An 18,016-nucleotide genomic window follows, 5' to 3' on the forward strand; every position below is an offset into this window, starting at 1 on the left:
AAACAGAGACATTTGGGTAGCAGCTTTAGCATGTGAACAAAAGGTCACTGGGCCTTTACTACAGGTTTCAGACACATTTCACTTGAGATGCCTCTACCAGGAAGTTGCCATAGTATTTTGAATCCTCATCTTTACATCTAAATGTCTATTAGCCTATCAAGTAATTTACAAAAGTCCTGAATCCCATACCCATACATCTGATTGAAAACAACACCTAACTTGGGTGCCTAAGGATAGGCTTGTAAACCATTAACTAGTAGTGACCTAATTTTCACAGATGCTGAACACCAGCAGCTCCAGCTGACTCCAAAAAGTGGTGGGGGCTCAGCCTCAACTGAGAATCAGGCCACATTTGTTTAAGTGCCTAAATATGGATTTAAGTGTCTAATTTTAGGCATCCAAGTTTCAAAATGCCATTTCACTCTATACTTTCCTTAAAACATGATCAAAGGAAATTTCCCTATGCTCATTTCAGGTAATATATTCCATTTTACACTGCACTGTACCTTCAATCGAGATTTCACAGTAAAATATAAATAAAATATTACCACTTTAGTGCTAAGCATAGAATGAGCGGTCCGGAGGTTTAAGTTCTAGTGTCAGTTCTTCTGTAAACTTGCTTTGTGAACGCTGGTAAACCACTTACTCTCTCTGTTCCACGGTTTGCCCATCTGCAAAATGATTGTTACAAGGCTTAATTAATATTTGCTATTTTAATTAGGTGCTTTGAGATCCTCTCATTAAGGTTACACAGAGCTACAAAATATTATTACCAAGATTACTTTGATTGTAAACTTTTTGGAGCAGAGGTTACCTTTCTGTTCTGTGTTTGCACCGCACTTAGCACAACGGGGCCATGACTGAGGTGCTTAGGCACTATCACAATACAAATAATAATAATTCAGAAATATTTCAAACAACATACATTACCAACATTCACTTAATCAGGAAAGCTGTCTGACAAGCCCTGGTGGATTACATATTCTACAAGAATCTTGAATTAAATGATTACGAAAGTTATAGATGAATAATCTTGTACCAGATATAATGCCAAACACAGTGTAAAATTCCTCACACAGCTCAGCTAGTGAACTTTTCAGACCTGGCCGGCAGCATCCTACGATATTGGGGCCAAATTTTGGCCTGGATGGAAGTTTTGGGCTTCTCTTGAACACAGATGGACACCTGTCAAGGCTCCTTCCCCACTCTGAACTTTAGGGTACAGATGTGGGGGCCTGCATGAAACCTTCTAAGCTTAACTACCAGCTTAGATCTGGTTCGCTGCCACCACTCCCAGTGTGCTAAGTCCCTTCCCTGGGTAGCCTTGAGAGACTCTTCCACCAATTCCCTGGTGAACACTGATCCAAAACCCCTTGGATCATAAAACAAGGAGGAATTAATCATTCCCCCCGCCTTTCCTTTCCCCACACCAATTCCTGGTGAGTCCAGATCAATCCCCTTGGATTTAGAACAAGGAAAAATCAATCAGGTTCTTAAAAAGAAGGCTTTTAATTAAAGAAAGAAAGGTAAAATCATCTCTGTAAAATCAGGATGGAAAATAACTTTACAGGGTAATCAAACGTAAAGAGCCCAGAGGAACCCCCTCTAGCCTTAGGTTCAAAGTTACAGCAAACAGAGGTAAACACCCTAGCAAAAGGTACATTTACAAGTTGATAAAACTAACACGCCTAGCCTGGCTGTACTTACAAGTTTGAAATATGAGAGACTTGTTCAGAAAGATTTGGAGGGGATGGATTGATGTCTAGTCCCTCTTAGTCCCAAGAGCGAACAACCCCCAAAACAAAGAGCACAAACAAAAGCCTTCCCCCCACCAAAATTTGAAAGTATCTTGTCCCCTTATTGGTCCTTTGGGTCAGGTGTCAGCCAGGTTACCTGAGCTTCTTAACCCTTTACAGGTAAAAGGATTTTGGAGTCTCTGGCCAGGAGGGATTTTATAGTATTGTACACAGGAGGGCTGTTACCCTTCCCTTTATAGTTATGACAACACCTATACCAAAATGGTGTGGTAATTTCAAGAACAGAGCAGAGATAAACTCCTTTTCACGTGTGACCCAATTCTGAAGTTGAACCTAGGTCTCCGTTTTAAAAACTCAATGTACTAAACTTCTGAGCAGCTTCCCAACCTTACTCACTGCAGCTATTCTAAATTATAAGTTTAGATAATGCACTTCAATCTTCCTCAGCTGTTTATCTGTTCCTTCTTTAAAGTGTACTTCTACTGTGGAAAGTAACTATGTAAAAAGAGCACCTTGTAACTCGATAGACATGATTCCTTGTCTGTATTTGGAGTCATATTGGCTTATTTTACTGACCAAAATGCTGACTACTATGAGCACTGCACAGCTAATACAGCTATGGGAAACAGAACTAGATTCTCTTCTGCCTCATCCACTGTCAGTAGAATTGTTAGCTAAATTGCGACTGCAGAACCTCTATTGCTGATGACATGTAAACAAGAAAAATCCCAATTTGATTTCAAGATTCCAGGTTGAGTTGGCAGGACTAGCGTTAGAAAAAAAACCGTTTTACTTGTCATTTGAGTAGATTTGATCTGGAAGTCATTAAGACACAGAGTCCAACAATGCCATTTGTACAAAATCACTTTTCAGAGTAGAATAACACATTTGAAAGTGTCTGTCAGTCCTCTGTGTTCAACAACGCATGAATACCCTCCCTGAAGTTCTGCAGATGTTGTTGCTTTGGTGTTCCTTTGTGCAATGTACAGGCTGGGGCATAAGAGCAGTTTGCCCTTGCATGGATACATTATCTGGAAGATTAAAGTGCTTGGCTGCTCACTGACAACTGAGAGTGCTCCATACAACTGAAATGAAAGTAAATTGTACTTTATTTTGATTTCATATTCTCTATGTTCTGAATGCAGCATTGCCTCAGGTACCCCCCGCCAGAAGCACCACTAATGTTTTAGTAAGATAGCATAAAATTATTGAAATAAGAGATGGAAAAGACCTATAAAATCATCCTGGCCACTGCGTGGCAATGCAGATTATTCCTTATAGAATATTTTCAGCCTTTGTCCAGTCTAGTTTTAAATTACTCAAGTGATGGCACTTCCTCCACTTCCCTTGGTGATTATTCCAGTTTAACAGCTCTCAATGGAAAGTCATTTTTCCTGATACTCTGTTTAAATTTTCTTTAGTTCATGTATACAGTAGAACCCCAGAGTTATGAACACCTCAGGGATGGAGTTTGTTCGTAACTCTGAAATGTTCCGTAACTCTGAACAAAATGTTATGATTGTTCTTTCAAAAGTTTACAACTGACCCTTGACTTTGCTTTGAAACTTTACTATGCAGAAGAAAAATGCTGCTTTTAACCATCTTAATTAAAATGAAACAAGCACAGAAAGTTTCCTTACCTTGTCAAATCTTTTTTTTAAACTTTCCCTTTATTTTTTTTAGTAATTTACATTTAACACAGTACTGTACTGTATTTACTTTTTTTTTTTTTTTTGCCGGGGGGAGGGGAAGGGTGTCTCTGCTGTTGCCTGATTGCGTACTTCTGGTTCCAAATGAGGTGTGTGGTCAGGGCCGTAGCAACAAAGAACGTGGCCCCCTCCGAACGGTGGCCCCCTCCGAACATATGTCCGGGCGGGGCCCCTTACAATGCAGAAACTGGAATGCGGTATTTATTTTGCCACTTTTAGGGGCCCCCTTCCTTGCGGGGCCCCCTCCGGTCGGAGGGTACGGAGGGCGCTCGCTACGCCTCTGTGTGTGGTTGACCAGTCAGTTAGTAACTCTGGTGTTCATAACTCTGAGGTTCTACTGTATTGTGTTGGTTGCTGATTTAAATCCTGCCATAGACATATGGCTCACAAATTAACACTTCTTGCAATAAAAGAATAATTATATATTCTCAGAGTGAAGAGATGTTGGACAAAATACTGTGCTGTAATTCAGAGGTTTAGATTTGTTACCATACAGTGCATGTACAGATGTCCCTCGAGCAGCTTACTTTTCTGCTCTGTCTAGTTTGGGTTGCACCATAATTGTCTTGGGCTGGTATGCAATGTTTTATGCTTCTCAGCTGCAGACACCAAACCTTGGGGCGGGGGGCTAGGAAACATAGTACATATCTTGCTATCCGGTGTTGTGCAAAACTGGATTGACAGAACAGTTTTAATGTCTGACTTTCAGAAAGGGTGGAAGAAGAAACTCACTGTAACAAATTGATAGCTATGACATTAGCAATGAAAGTTTCTGGTTTTTAGGACCAAATGGTTTGGAGTTTCCTTAAAGAGATAATGGATATTTTTCATTTGAGAAATGAAAAATAAATTTATTTATCTGCTTTAAATTGTAACAGTCACAATCCTGTATTTCCCATTTTCTATTTGTACAGTATTTGGAGGCAGGTAGTTACTGCACTGAGATGTCAAATGCTTGTTATAATTCCCCACAGAAAAACAGATATGGCTATGAATTTGGCCCCACATATCTCTTACCAATTTAAAATTTGTATTACTGTAGTATCTAGGCTCTACATTAAGAAATTAACAAACATGTGTATCCTAATAGTTAATAATAAAACAAATATTTTTCACTGATAATACTTATACCCAACTGCAAAAAGTTGGGCAATGTGCTGTCAGCATGCAACTAGCATACCAGCATCTATCATCACTGTGTAATTCCACAGAGAAGGTAGATGGTAGTACATAGGGAGCATTTGCAGTCTTAGGCAAAGCCTGACTCTGCAGCTTTGTAGTAAAGGGAATTCATATTTATTCCTGGATTAACTCTGCTGAAGTCCATGGTACCCCAGGAATTAATTTGGGCAAATGAGAGATGCGTATAGCAGGTTACCCAGCTAACAATCGATGATGACAACAATATCACCCACATACATGAAAAAGGGCTCAGAGAAATGAATTAATTTCCTATCTGTTCAAAAAAAATGTATCGTCTTTATTTTCCTACTGTAACCATAAATATGCAAGTCAAACTCCACCTATTATTGGAGTTAATGAATGGGGGTTAATGCAAGGTGGTGTGATGTGGTTTTGTTGTTGATAAAGCATGTAGAGTGTCAGAACCTGTTGTTGTTGTGATCAGACCTGCAGAGAACTTGATGTCTGTCCTTTTGAGAAAGGCCTGTGACAAATCTGCTACTAATATGTTATTACTCTATCTGTTAAATTCATTATATTTGCTGGTATCAAGTTATATGCTTATGGTCAGCCTGGATTCACGGCAGTCATGCTCTGCCACATCATGCAGGAGTAGGAGACTTGAGCTTGGGAACATCTTCAGGAGTCCTGCTCTCAAAATTTGAAATATAGGAGAGCTAGCAACATTGCTGCTCCTCGAGCTAAGTGAAATTCAGAATTTCCATCCTGTGGGAAATTCCAATATTTCAACATTTGTTTCTGTCCCAAATTGGGAGTTGGTTCAACATTAAACTGCATTACTGTAATGTGGTGCATTACCTCTTGAGAGTTGTAGTTTGGGAGTCTGATGCCCACATTCTCCCCTGTGGGCAGAGCCCCCTGGCCCTACTATATCTCCCATGATGCATCTGCAGCCACGAGACTCCCATGATGCACTGTGCAGGTTGATCAGAGGAGTGTTGGCATTGCATCTAGGAAGATGCAGTTCTCCAGGGAGCCCAGTCTGTAGGAAAGAATGGAGGCCAGAATTATAATTCCCATGAGGGAATGTGACATCACAGGGAAATGCAATTTAATGTTGAACTGACTTGAAACTACACGTTTCAGGTCAGTTCAACAAAATGATATTCCAAATCAGGTCAAAATGGAATACTTAATTTAGATTTTCCCAACATCAAAATCAAAACTTTTTGGCAAAATTTAAGTTTTCCTGTGGATTTTGCAGAAACAATTGGAAAGTCATTCTGACAAACATTCCTAACCTGCTCTAACTCCTACAACTATACTTGCAGGAAAAATGGGTAATTGCGATCATGATGAAGGCTCTAGGTCAGTGGTTCCCAAACTTTAACAACCTGTGAACCCCTTTCACTAAAATGTCAAATCTCGTGAACCCCCTCCTAAAAATGAATATTTCCGGGGATTTTCTCCTTTTACCTGAGTATAAATATAAAAGCAGTGATCTTGGAAATATAAAATGTGTTTTGATGCCATGCTTATTACACACTATTTATTATTATTAATCATTACAGTATTTTTATTACATTATGAAAACAGCACCACTCTTCCAAGATCTCACTTTCGTAGCTTGTATCACTTTGAATAAGCCTGTTATAAGACAAGGCTGCTATGTTTCATCAAGGAGTATCAGATGTGAAACCAGCATGAAGGTATTTAAGAAGCCAACGTAAAGAGTTTCTCCTACACAAGCATTCAGGTCTTGAGCAGTCCAGGCAAACAATGCACGTTACAACAAAGCTTAAACATGTTCTTCATAATAATTTTAAAAACTATACTAGCTGCCTATTTAATTTTAAAAACAGCAAAAAATATCCCCCTCCCTTTCCATTTCTTATAAGGAGTCTTGAAGTTTAAATCTCCTCAGTGTGATAGATATGCTTGCTTTGATCTGCTTAGCTCTTGGAAGTCCAGGGGCTCCGGGCTGCTGGCCCCATGGTGCCTGGGGTCCGGGTCCCTAGGGACAGCTCTGTCTGCCATTAGGGAATTTTTTCCCGAGAACCCCCTGTAACATTTCACGAACCCCCAGGGGTTCACGAACCCCAGTTTGGGAACCACTGCTCTAGGTTGTGTCTCCACTAGCTCTTTTGGGGAAATCTCCACTGGTGATAGTGCAAATGAAAGGGAGCACAAAAAGGGGCCAGGAGTCCTCCTTTCCAGACACTGAACAAATGGTGCCCAGGAGCAGTTGCCATCAGTAGAGAGATAAGAGGTTAGAAGTGAAGGAAAAAAGCTGCTAGTATGAGGAGGTAAACTCATAGGTGACGCCTCAAAAAATTACTATTGTTGAATATGCGGATCCAGGATCATTTTAAGTTTCCCTTTTTGCAGCACACTGAGCATTGCCCTGGTGCTGAGAAGTAAGAATTTTACTTAAATCTTATCAACAATCAGAAAAAGTGGTCATCCACTATTCAGGTGAATCCTTCCCTCAAAAAGACATATGCTATTAGCCCCATCACAATAAGTGGTCCAATTATCAGTGTAGTTTGTATTGGCCCTTAGTCCTGAGAAATCCAGAGGCATGCCCATGAGGAAATCAAATGCATAAGAAAGGAACCTTCCTATGGCTTAATGGCTTGGTAACATTCTCTCTTACAAATTAACATTTTATAATCATTTGTGAGTGTTGCAGTGTAGCATTCTTTTGATCCTCCTACTGGGAACACAGGGTGGTGGTGGAGAAGGTACTTATGCTCAAGATCCCAGCCATCCTGGGAAGACTAAACTCAAGTTGTTCCTTCCACCGCTTCCTACTACTGAATATAGAGATGCTACTGTGAAGCTGTTTAGCCTGTTTAAATTTGATGTGTATTCTCATGCTCTTGCAACACCTGACATATAGTGAATGAACCCAGGCTTGTAAAACACAGTGACTCACTGTTCATTTAAGAAATAGTTTCACCAGTTCAGAAATTCAAGGTAGGACTGTATTTCTGGAAAAGTGAGCGTATGCCCTATTTTTTCTGCTTTATGATATTTATATTGCAGGTGGGCTTGGGCCACAAAGTCTGGATTATGATTCTGTCTCCAAAAGTTTGGGGCGTACAGTCTGAATTCATCTTTAAGTTCTATATGCATTGTGTGCACGTGTGAACCTGTGTGTATTATCGAAGTGTCAGCAGAGGTTCCATTCAGATTTTCACATAAAAACTAACATCCCACTTGCCCCATAACCTCAGCCGTGCGGAACACAACGCCATCAGCAGCCTCAGGAACAACTCTGACATCATAATGAAAAAGGCTGACAAAGGAGGTGCTGTCGTCATCATGAATAAGTTGGAATATGAACAAGAGGCCGCTAGGCAGCTCTCTAACACCACATTCTACAGGCCATTATCCTCTGATCCCACTGAAGATTACCAAAAGAAACTACACCATCTGCTCAAGAAACTCCCTTAAAGAGCACAGGAACAGATCCGTACAGACACATGCCTAGAACCCCGACCAGGGGTATTCTATTTGCTACCCAAGATCCATAAATCTGGAAATCCTGGATGCCCCATCATCTCAGGCATTGGCACCCTAATGGCAGGACTATCTGGCTATGTGGACTCTCTCCTCAGGCCCTACTCTACCAGCACTCCCAGCTATCTTCAAGACACCACTGACTTCCTGAGGAAACTACAATCCATCGGTGATCTTCCAGAAAACACCATCCTGGCCACTCTGGATGTAGAAGCCCTCTACACCAACATTCCACACAAAGATGGACTACAAGCCGTCAGGAACAGTATCCCCGATAATGTCACGGCTAACCTGGTGGCTGAACTTTGCGACTTTGTCCTCACCCACAACTATTTCACATTTGGGGACAATACATACCTTCAAGTCAGTGGCACTGCTATGGGTACCCGCATGGCCCCACAGTATGCCAACATTTTTATGGCTGACTTAGAACAACGCTTCCTTAGTTCTCGTCCCCTAACGCCCCTATTCTACTTGCGCTACATTGATGACATCTTCATCATCTGGACCCATGGAAAAGAAGCCCTTGAGGAATTCCACCATGATTTCAACAATTTCTATCCCACCATCAACCTCAGCCTAGACCAATCCACACAAGCGGTCCATTTCCTTGACACTACTGTGCTAATAAGCGATGGTCACATAAACACCACCTTATACCGGAAACCTACTGACCGCTATACTTACCTACATGCCTCCAGCTTCCATCCAGGACACACCACACGATCCATTGTCTACAGCCCAAGCTCTAAGATACAACTGCATTTGCTCCAATCCCTCAGACAGAGACAAACACCTACAAGATCTCTATCAAGCATTCTTAAAACTACAATACCCACCTGCTGAAGTGAAAAAACAGATTGACAGAGCCAGAAGAGTACCCAGAAGTAACCTACTACAAGACAGGCCCAACAAAGAAAATAACAGAACGCCACTAGCCATTACCTTCAGCCCCCAACTAAAACCTCTCCAGCGCATCATCAAAGATCTACAACCTATCCTGAAAGATGATCCCTCACTCTCACAGATCTTGGGAGACAGACCTGTCCTCGCTTACAGACAGCCCCCCAACTTGAAGCAAATACTCACCAGCAACCACACACCACACAACAAAAACACTAACCCAGGAACCTATCCTTGCAACAAAGCCCGATGCCAACTCTGTCCACATATCTATTCAAGTGACACCATCATAGGATCTAATCACATCAGCCACACCATCAGGGGCTCATTCACCTGCACATCTACCAATGTGATATATGCCATCATGTGCCAGCAATGCCCCTCTGCCATGTACATTGGCCAAACTGGACAGTCTCTATGCAAAAGAATAAATGGACACAAATCTGACAGGAATCATAACATTCAAAAACCAGTAGGAGAACACTTCAACCTCTCTGGCCATTCAGTAACAGATTTAAAGGTGGCAATTTTGCAACAGAAAAGCTTCAAAAACAGACTCCAACGAGAAACTGCTGAACTTGAATTGATATGCAAACTAGATACTATCAATTTAGGCTTAAATAGAGACTGGGAATGGCTGAGCCATTACACACATTGAATCTATTTCCCCCATGTTAAGTATCCTCACAGCTTCTTGTCAAACTGTCTTAAATGGGCTATCTTGATTATCACTACAAAAGTTTTTTTTCTCCTGCTGACAACAGTTCATCTTAATTAATTAGCCTCTTAGAGTTGGTTGGGCAACTCCCACCTTTTCATGTTCTCTGTATGTATATATATCTCCTCACTATATGTTCCATTCTATGCATCCGATGAAGTGGGATGTAGCCCACGAAAGCTTATGCTCAAATAAATTTGTTAGTCTCTAAGGTGCCACAAGTACTCCTGTTCTTTTTGCGGATACAGACTAACACGGCTGCTACTTTGAAACCTAACATCCCTCTGTCTCTCTCATTCTAATGACTAAATTCAATCTCCAAATGTGGCACAATAACTTTTCATGGGTCAGTCGCATTTTCTTTGCACCTTTTTTGATTAAAATATTTACTGGCTATTGCAAAGGAAACATTTTAAAAGGCTTCCTTTTTGAAAATTTGCCAGTTTCCTCACATACCTGTGGACTTCTATGTCTAAAACTCAGTCCCCCAAACTCCATACTTCACATGCACATTGTGATACCATCTCAGACATAAGCCACTTCTGTAATTTTATTGCGTTTAGTTAGAAGAACTGATTGAACTATGCAAAGCTTAGCTGATGGAACTGCTCAGACTCACCAGCTACTGCCATTTTCTGAAACTGTCAACCTACTTCCTGGTCTGACCAGCTCAGCTCAACACAGAGAGGCTAAGGAACCAGGAAGACAGGCTCCGGAGTGTGGGCTCTGGGGGATCTCTTAAGTCTCACTGAGGATTATGGGATGAACAGGTACATGGATGGAGCAGTCCTGTACTCTATTGCTTATCTTCTTTACTCATTGTAGTACAGTACGTTGTATGTGACACCAAAGACATAGCATAAAAATACACAGACAACTTTGAAGATCTTCAAAACTTAACTCTTCCTCCTGATTCATTACATTACATTAATAAAATCAGGAAATCTCTTGTTAGTCAGTTAAAAGGCAGAGCTTTTTCTAACTGTAGGAGTTCCTGTATTGGTTTTGGTACAGATCCAACAGGTTAAGGAATAGAATATGGGCCTAGTATAAATTGGATCCACTCCAGCATCAGCTTTGGCAATCCTGAATAACATGCAGTATCCCAGACAAAGAATCCTGGCAAGGTGATGACTGTAGTTCTTTTGACTCCATCCACACTGAATTTTCTGTTTAAACTCATTTCTCAAAGAAAGTACTAATAGTGGAAAAATCTAATGTAGATGGGGGCCTTAAATAATAGGTTATAACACAGCAGACCAAGGAGACTATGCTTACAGGAGGTGACATGTTTATAGTTAGACCAATTACTCCCACAGGAGTGCCTGATCATTCAGGAAATGTAACCAACAGGGGGGAAAAAGCTATGTTGTGTAAGACTGTAATTGTATGTCTACGCAGCAATTAGACACCTGTGGCTGGCCCGTGTCAGCTGACTCAGGCTCATGGGGCTCAGGCTATGGGGCTGTAAAACTGCTGTGTAGACGTTAAGGCTGGAGCCCAAACACTTACACTGCAATTTTACAGCCCAGTAGCCCAATTCAGCTGACATGGAGTCAGCTTCAGGTATTTAATAGCAGTGTAGATTGGTCTAAATGACACACTAGATGGGTTCATTGAGAAGTGTTCTCAGAAGCAAACAGCAATAGGAATCTACAAACCAATCTCTACCTCTACTTCTAATTCTGTATTCTTCTGTGTCTCTGATGAAAGTTCGGTTCTGAGTAGAGTAAAGAAAGGTCTATTCATAAATCTAATGCATCTTTTGGAGTATGATGCTCTTGAATTTTCAGACTAAGGCAGTTCTGCTCAAACTCTAAAGCTCCCCTTCACAAGTCAGCTCTTTCTAACCTTAGACACTCAGATTGTTTAGAGCAGTGGTTCTCAACCAGGGGTATGTGTATCCCTGAGGGTACACAGAGGTCCTCCAGGGGTACATCAACTCATCTAGATATTTGCCTAGTTTTACAGCAGGCTACATACAAAGCACTAGCGAAGTCAGTACAAACTAAAATTTCATACAGACAATGACTTGTTTATATTGCTCCATATACTATACACTGAAATGTAAGTACAATATTTATATTCCAGTTGATTTATTTTATAATTATATGGTAAAAATTAGAAAGTAAACAATTTTTCAGTAACAGTGCGCTGTGACACCTTTGTATTTTTATGTCTGATTTTGTAAGCAAGTAGTTTTTAAATGAGGTGAAACCTGGGGTTACGCAAGACAAATCAGACTCCTGAAAGGGGTACAGTAGACTGGAAAGGTTGAGAACCACTGCTTTAGAGCATTATTTGGGTCTCTAGGTTAGGTTTTGTTTGTTTTTTTGTTTTACAGGATTCCTAGGCATCCTAGGTATATGGTTTCCCTTCTCTACTTAGTGCTAAACAGCACTTATGCCAAGAGAGTTATTAACCTCTTCTCTGAGGATCTAAACAGGGTTAACAGCACTGTGGTAAACATGTCTGTGCCAGGTCTACACAAACACTCCAGCTGTTGCTAGCCCATGTGGAGGTGCACTGGTGTTACAGCAAAAGTGGGAGAATTCCCTAAAATCCTCAGTGTGAAGGCAACCCTAGAAGAATGGTAATTTTTACACTGAGGAAAAATGACATCCCAGACCCTATTCAGACTCTTCTCTTACCGGATTTACTATGGAGCAAGATTGAAGTGAGTGCTCCTTTGGCATGTTCCCCAACAGGAAGCAGCATAAAAGGAAGAATTCTTATTAATAAAATGCCACTTATTGTGTCTTTCACATAAAAATACAAGAGAACTCTTCACAGCTAATTAGTTTATAGGTGCAGTACCCCATAGCTGGACAATTGATGTGGCAATCCCAATCCCATCTACGTACCAGCTCTTTCTCCAGCTACATAGGCTGAAATCCTCCGCCAGAATTACACCCATTGTGTTTATATGCAGACGGGAGCCCTGAGGCCTCACTTGCCATCAGCCCAATCTTTTCTGAGCCACACCACAGGTCGAGCTCACCAATGTTCAGGGACAATCCCCCAATTCATTTACTCCCCACCCCCTGCCTGCAGTGCCCATTTCATTTATCAATTTTTAAGACATTCTACTGATCATGTTATACATTAATCAATAGCGATTTTTTTATCCAGTTTTTTAATTGTGTCATTTGCACCGAGTGATAACAGGCTAATTCTGCTCCCACTGAAATCCATAGAAGATTTTCTCCTACCTTCAATGGGAGAACTAGTGGACACAACATTTTTGAAAGTGGGTCCCTATAGATTGCAGAAGGTTTTCACCATTATCTTCTTTTATATGCCATACTTAGTACGTTGTCTAGATTATGCTATATGGCATACCCTTCATAGAAATAATTTTCCTGGGCTGTCTACTATACTCAAAGTAATACACAGCATTTCCACATGCTCCATGTTTCTAGGCCTACTCAAAAAAGCATGATTATTTTGCTGTAGAAAAATAGTTCATGACCATCTAATAGAAAAGTATCATAATGCATATAAAGGTATTCAAAAATAACAAACATAGAAACATCACTCCATCAGCTATACAGCAGAAAAAATAAAACAAAATTGCCTGCCCTGAAAAATTGTGTTTTCTAGATTCTTCTTCCCTTCACCCATTTCTTTCCCCCCTTGTCTCTCAGTCCCTTTCTCCCATCTTCAGTTACCATACAACACGTACTTTTCTTTTATATCTACACTAGTTTCCTTTTACTTCTTGTTATTTTCTCTGATGTTAATGTTAATCACATCTCTTTCCCCTCTAATTTTCCTGCCAACGTATCTCTTTTCCCACCAGCTTTTTTGGGGGGGCCTACTAATTTTCTCTTTCAGTAGGTCTTCCAAGTTTCTATTAGTAGTAGTATCTTCTTATAGACAGCATTACTGAAGGGCATAGCCTTTACAGACAGGTAAGGACAGTGTTCATGCCCCAAGGGGTTTACATGTAAGTAAGGCTTTGGCTACACTGGCGCTGTACAGCGCTGCAACTTGCTGCGCTCAGGGGTGTGAAAAAACACCCCCCCCCCGAGCGCAGCGAGTACAGCGCTGTAAAGCGCCAGTGTAATCAGTGCCTGCAGCGCTGCACGCTCCCTCGCAGTGCTGCAAGCTATTCCCCTCAGAGAGGTGGAGTACATACAGCGCTGCGAGAACTCTCTAGCAGCACTGGCGGCGCGACTACACTTGCGCTTCACAGCGCTGCCGCAGCAGCACTGTGAAGTCCCAAGTGTAGCCAAGCCCTTAGACACATCACACAGGCTATGCCTACACTGCAACCAAAGGTGAGATTGCAGCTTGGGTAGGCACACTACCCACGCTAGCTTCAATTTAGCTAGCGCAGCAGTGCAGTGCAGTGAAGAAGCAATAGCACAGACCTCGGCATGGGCTAACAATGATAGCATGTAACCAGGGTTCTGTGCTGAAGCCCATGCCAGTGCTGCTACGTCTTCACTGCTATTTTTAGCAACTAGATTAAAGCTAGCATGGGTATGCCTACCCGAGCTGCAATCACACCTGCGAATGCAGTGTGGCCAGACCCACTGCGAATACCTCCAGCAAAGGGAATGGGGGTTAAAGGAGGGATGAAGTTTACATAAAATAAGGTTGTTGGCTTACACCTTTTTGAAGGGTAGATAACATGTTCAATTACTATCCAACATCTTAACCCTCCCACTTCTCTCCCTTCCTGTGCTTTTTCCCCTGTCCCAGCTTGCACCGCTTTTCTTCTGCTTTCCTTTAGCTTTTCCCTTTTCCCTTTCCAATTTCCCTCCCTTTCTAGGGTGACCAGATGTCCCGATTTTATAGGGACAGTCCCGATTTTGGGGTCTTTTTCTTATATAGGCTCCTATTACCCCCCACCCCCTGTCCCGATTTTTCACATTTGGTGTCTGGTCACCCTATCCCTTTCTAGTAAGAAAGACTGAATCTGGAGCCAGATTCACCTCTGCAAGCGCAGAGAAATGCAGTGTCTCTCTCTCTGCATACTTGCTGAATCTCCCTGTACCACAATCTGAAAAGAAAAGAACACCTTTCCTACTTATCTCTTTCATCCATTCCTGTGGTTCTTATACCACCACATGCAAAGTTTCTGTTATGTCAGAGTTAAACACATAGAGTTAAAAACTGCAGGATATAGCATTCTCTGTGTTCTAACAACAACAACAAAGTAAAACTTTGTCAAGTGGCTACAAAAGTTCTTATAAACTCTTAAAAACTGTGTTCCAACACAATAGATAGATTGAAAATACTGGGCCAAAAAATCAGTGCCGGCATGAGCGTATGCAACTCCACTGAAGTCAAAGGAATTGTACCCATTCACGCGAGGTCTGAATTTGGCTCAGTTTTTTTAAGAAGATACTTTCAGTTAACTTACATCATGTGAACTCCTGAAGGAACCTTGGTTCCCCTTACATTTTAAAGTAATTTACAGTTTAGATTTAGGTCCTGTCTACTAGTGGAAATTCACACTAGTGTAACCACACGGATGCAGTTCCACCAACACAGACCCTAAATGAGATGCACTGCACTAGTGCAAAGTGGAGTTTACATCAATGCAGAATACTTCAGTCATTTTAAGCCACACCTATAGGAGACATGCTATGGGCCAATGCAGTACATCTACATTAGATGTTTACATTCGTTCAACATTTGCTTTGTCTTCACTTCCTAAAAAGTTGTTTTTACTGTGAAATAATTAACACATTAGCTATCCTGTTGTAAAATCTTAGTGGACAACGCTCTGTAGTTTTCGCCAAACTACCCCATAGAAATTCAGCTACTGGCAGAGTGTTGACCTCACCTAGCTAAAAACTCCAGGTACTTTGGGTATGTCTACACTACGGGATTAATCCGAATTTATATAATTCGAATTTGGGAAACAGATTGTATAAAGTCGAATGTATGCGGCCACACTAAGCACATTAATTCGGCAGTGTGCGTCCATGTACCGGGGCTAGCGTCGATTTCTGGAGCGTTGCACTGAGGGTAGCTATCCCATAGCTATCCCATAGTTCCCGCAGTCTACCGGCCCATTGGAATTCTGGGTTGAGATCCCAGTGCCTGATGGGACAAAAAACATTGTCGCAGGTGGTTCTGGGTACAGCCTCACCCCTCCCTCCCTCCCTCCCTGCATGAAAGCAACGGACGGCAGACAACCATTTCGCGCCTTTTTTCCTGGGTGAACACTGCAGACTCCATACCACGGCAAGCATGGAGCCCACTCAGCTCAAGACAGCAGTCATGAACATTGTAAACACCTCGCGCGTTCTCGTGGAGTTTATGCTGAGCCAGGACCAGAAAAACGAGGCGAGGAGGCGGCGGCGGCGGCGGCAGCGCAGCGACAAACGTGATGAGGACATGGACATGGACATGGACACGGACACGGAATTCTCTCAAACCGCGGGCCCCGGTGCTTTGGAGATCATGTTGTTAATGGGGCAGTTTCTATCCATGGAACGCCGATTCTGGGCAAGGGAAACAAGCACAGACTGGTGGGACCGCATAGTGTTGCAGGTGTGGGACGATTCCCAGTGGCTGCGTAAGGGCACTTTCATGGAACTTTGTGACTTGCTGTCCCCTGCCCTGAAACGCCAGAATACCAAGATGAGAGCAGCCCTCACAGTTGAGAAGCGAGTGGCGATAGCCCTGTGGAAGCTTGCAACGCCAGACAGCTACCGGTCAGTCGGGAATCAATTTGGAGTGGGCAAATCTACTGTGGGGGCTGCTGTGATGCAAGTAGCCAAAGCAATTACTCAGGTGCTGCTACGAAAGGTAGTGACTCTGGGAAATGTGCAGGTCATAGTGGATGGCTTTGCTGCAATGGGATTCCCTAACTGTGGTGGGGCGATAGATGGAACCCATATCCCTATCTTGGCACCGGAGCACCAGGGTACCCAGTACATAAACCGCAAGGGGTACTTTTCAATGGTGCTGCAAGCACTTGTGGATCACAAGGGACGTTTCACCAACATCAACGTGGGCTGGCCGGGAAGGGTTCATGACGCTCGCGTCTTCAGGAACACTACTCTGTTTAAAGGGCTGCAGGAAGGGACTTACTTCCCGGACCAGAAAATAACCGTTGGGGATGTTGAAATGCCAATAGTTATTCTTGGGGACCCAGCCTACCCCTTAATGCCATGGCTCATGAAGCCATATACAGGCAGCCTGGACAGGAGTCAGGAGCTGTTCAACTACAGGCTGAGCAAGTGCAGAATGGTGGTAGAATGTGCATTTGGCCGTTTAAAAGGTCGCTGGCGATCGTTACTGACTCGCTCAGACCTCAGCCAAACCAATATCCCCATTGTTATTTCTGCTTGCTGTGTGCTCCACAATCTCTGTGAAAGTAAGGGGGAGACCTTTATGGCGGGGTGGGAGGCTGAGGCAAATGGCCTGGCTGCTGATTACGCGCAGCCAGACACCAGGGCGATTAGAAGAGCACACCAGGAAGCGCTGTGCATCAGAGAAGCTTTGAAAACCAGTTTCATGACTGGCCAGGCTACAGTGTGAAATATCTGTTTGTTTCTCCTTCATGAAAATCCGCCCCCTTTATTGACTCATTCTCTGTAAGGAACCCACCCTCCCCCTTCCCCCAGCTTGCTTTCAAACCAAATAAAGTCACTATCGTTTAAAAATCATTTATTCTTTATTCATAGATTATAAAAAGAGGGAGGGAACCCGGGTGGGTTTGGGAGGAGGGAAGGAAAAGGCCACTAAAAAAAGGTTAAAAAAATGACAGCCTTTTGCTTGGGCTGTCCACTGGGGTGGAATGGGAAGGTGTACGGAGCCTCCCCCCCCCCCGCGTTCTTACACGTCTGGGTGAGGAGGCTATGGAACATGGTGAGGGGGGAGGGGGGTTATACAGGGGCTGTAGCGGCACTCTGTTATCCTGCTGCCGTTCCTGAAGCTCCACCAGACGCCGGAGCATGTCTGTTTGCTCACGCAGCAGCCCCAGCGTTGCATCCTGCCTCCTCTGATCTTCCTGCTGCCACCTCTCATCTTGAGCGTCTCTCCTCTCCTCACGTTGGTCCCTCCTGTCCTCACGTTGGTCCCTCATGTCCTCACGTTGGTCCCTCCTGTCCTCACGTTCACTGGCTTCTTTCCTATACTTTGAAACCGTGTCCTTCCACTCATTCAGATGAGCTCTGTCACTGCGGGTGGATGCCATGATTTCTGCGAACATATCGTCTCGCGTCTTCTTTTTCCGATGCCTTATCTGTGATAGCCTTCGGGACGGAGGAGGGAGGCTTGAAGAATTTGCAGCT

Source organism: Emys orbicularis, chromosome 2, assembly GCF_028017835.1.
Source record: "Emys orbicularis isolate rEmyOrb1 chromosome 2, rEmyOrb1.hap1, whole genome shotgun sequence".
Classification (NCBI taxonomy): Eukaryota; Metazoa; Chordata; order Testudines; family Emydidae; genus Emys; species Emys orbicularis.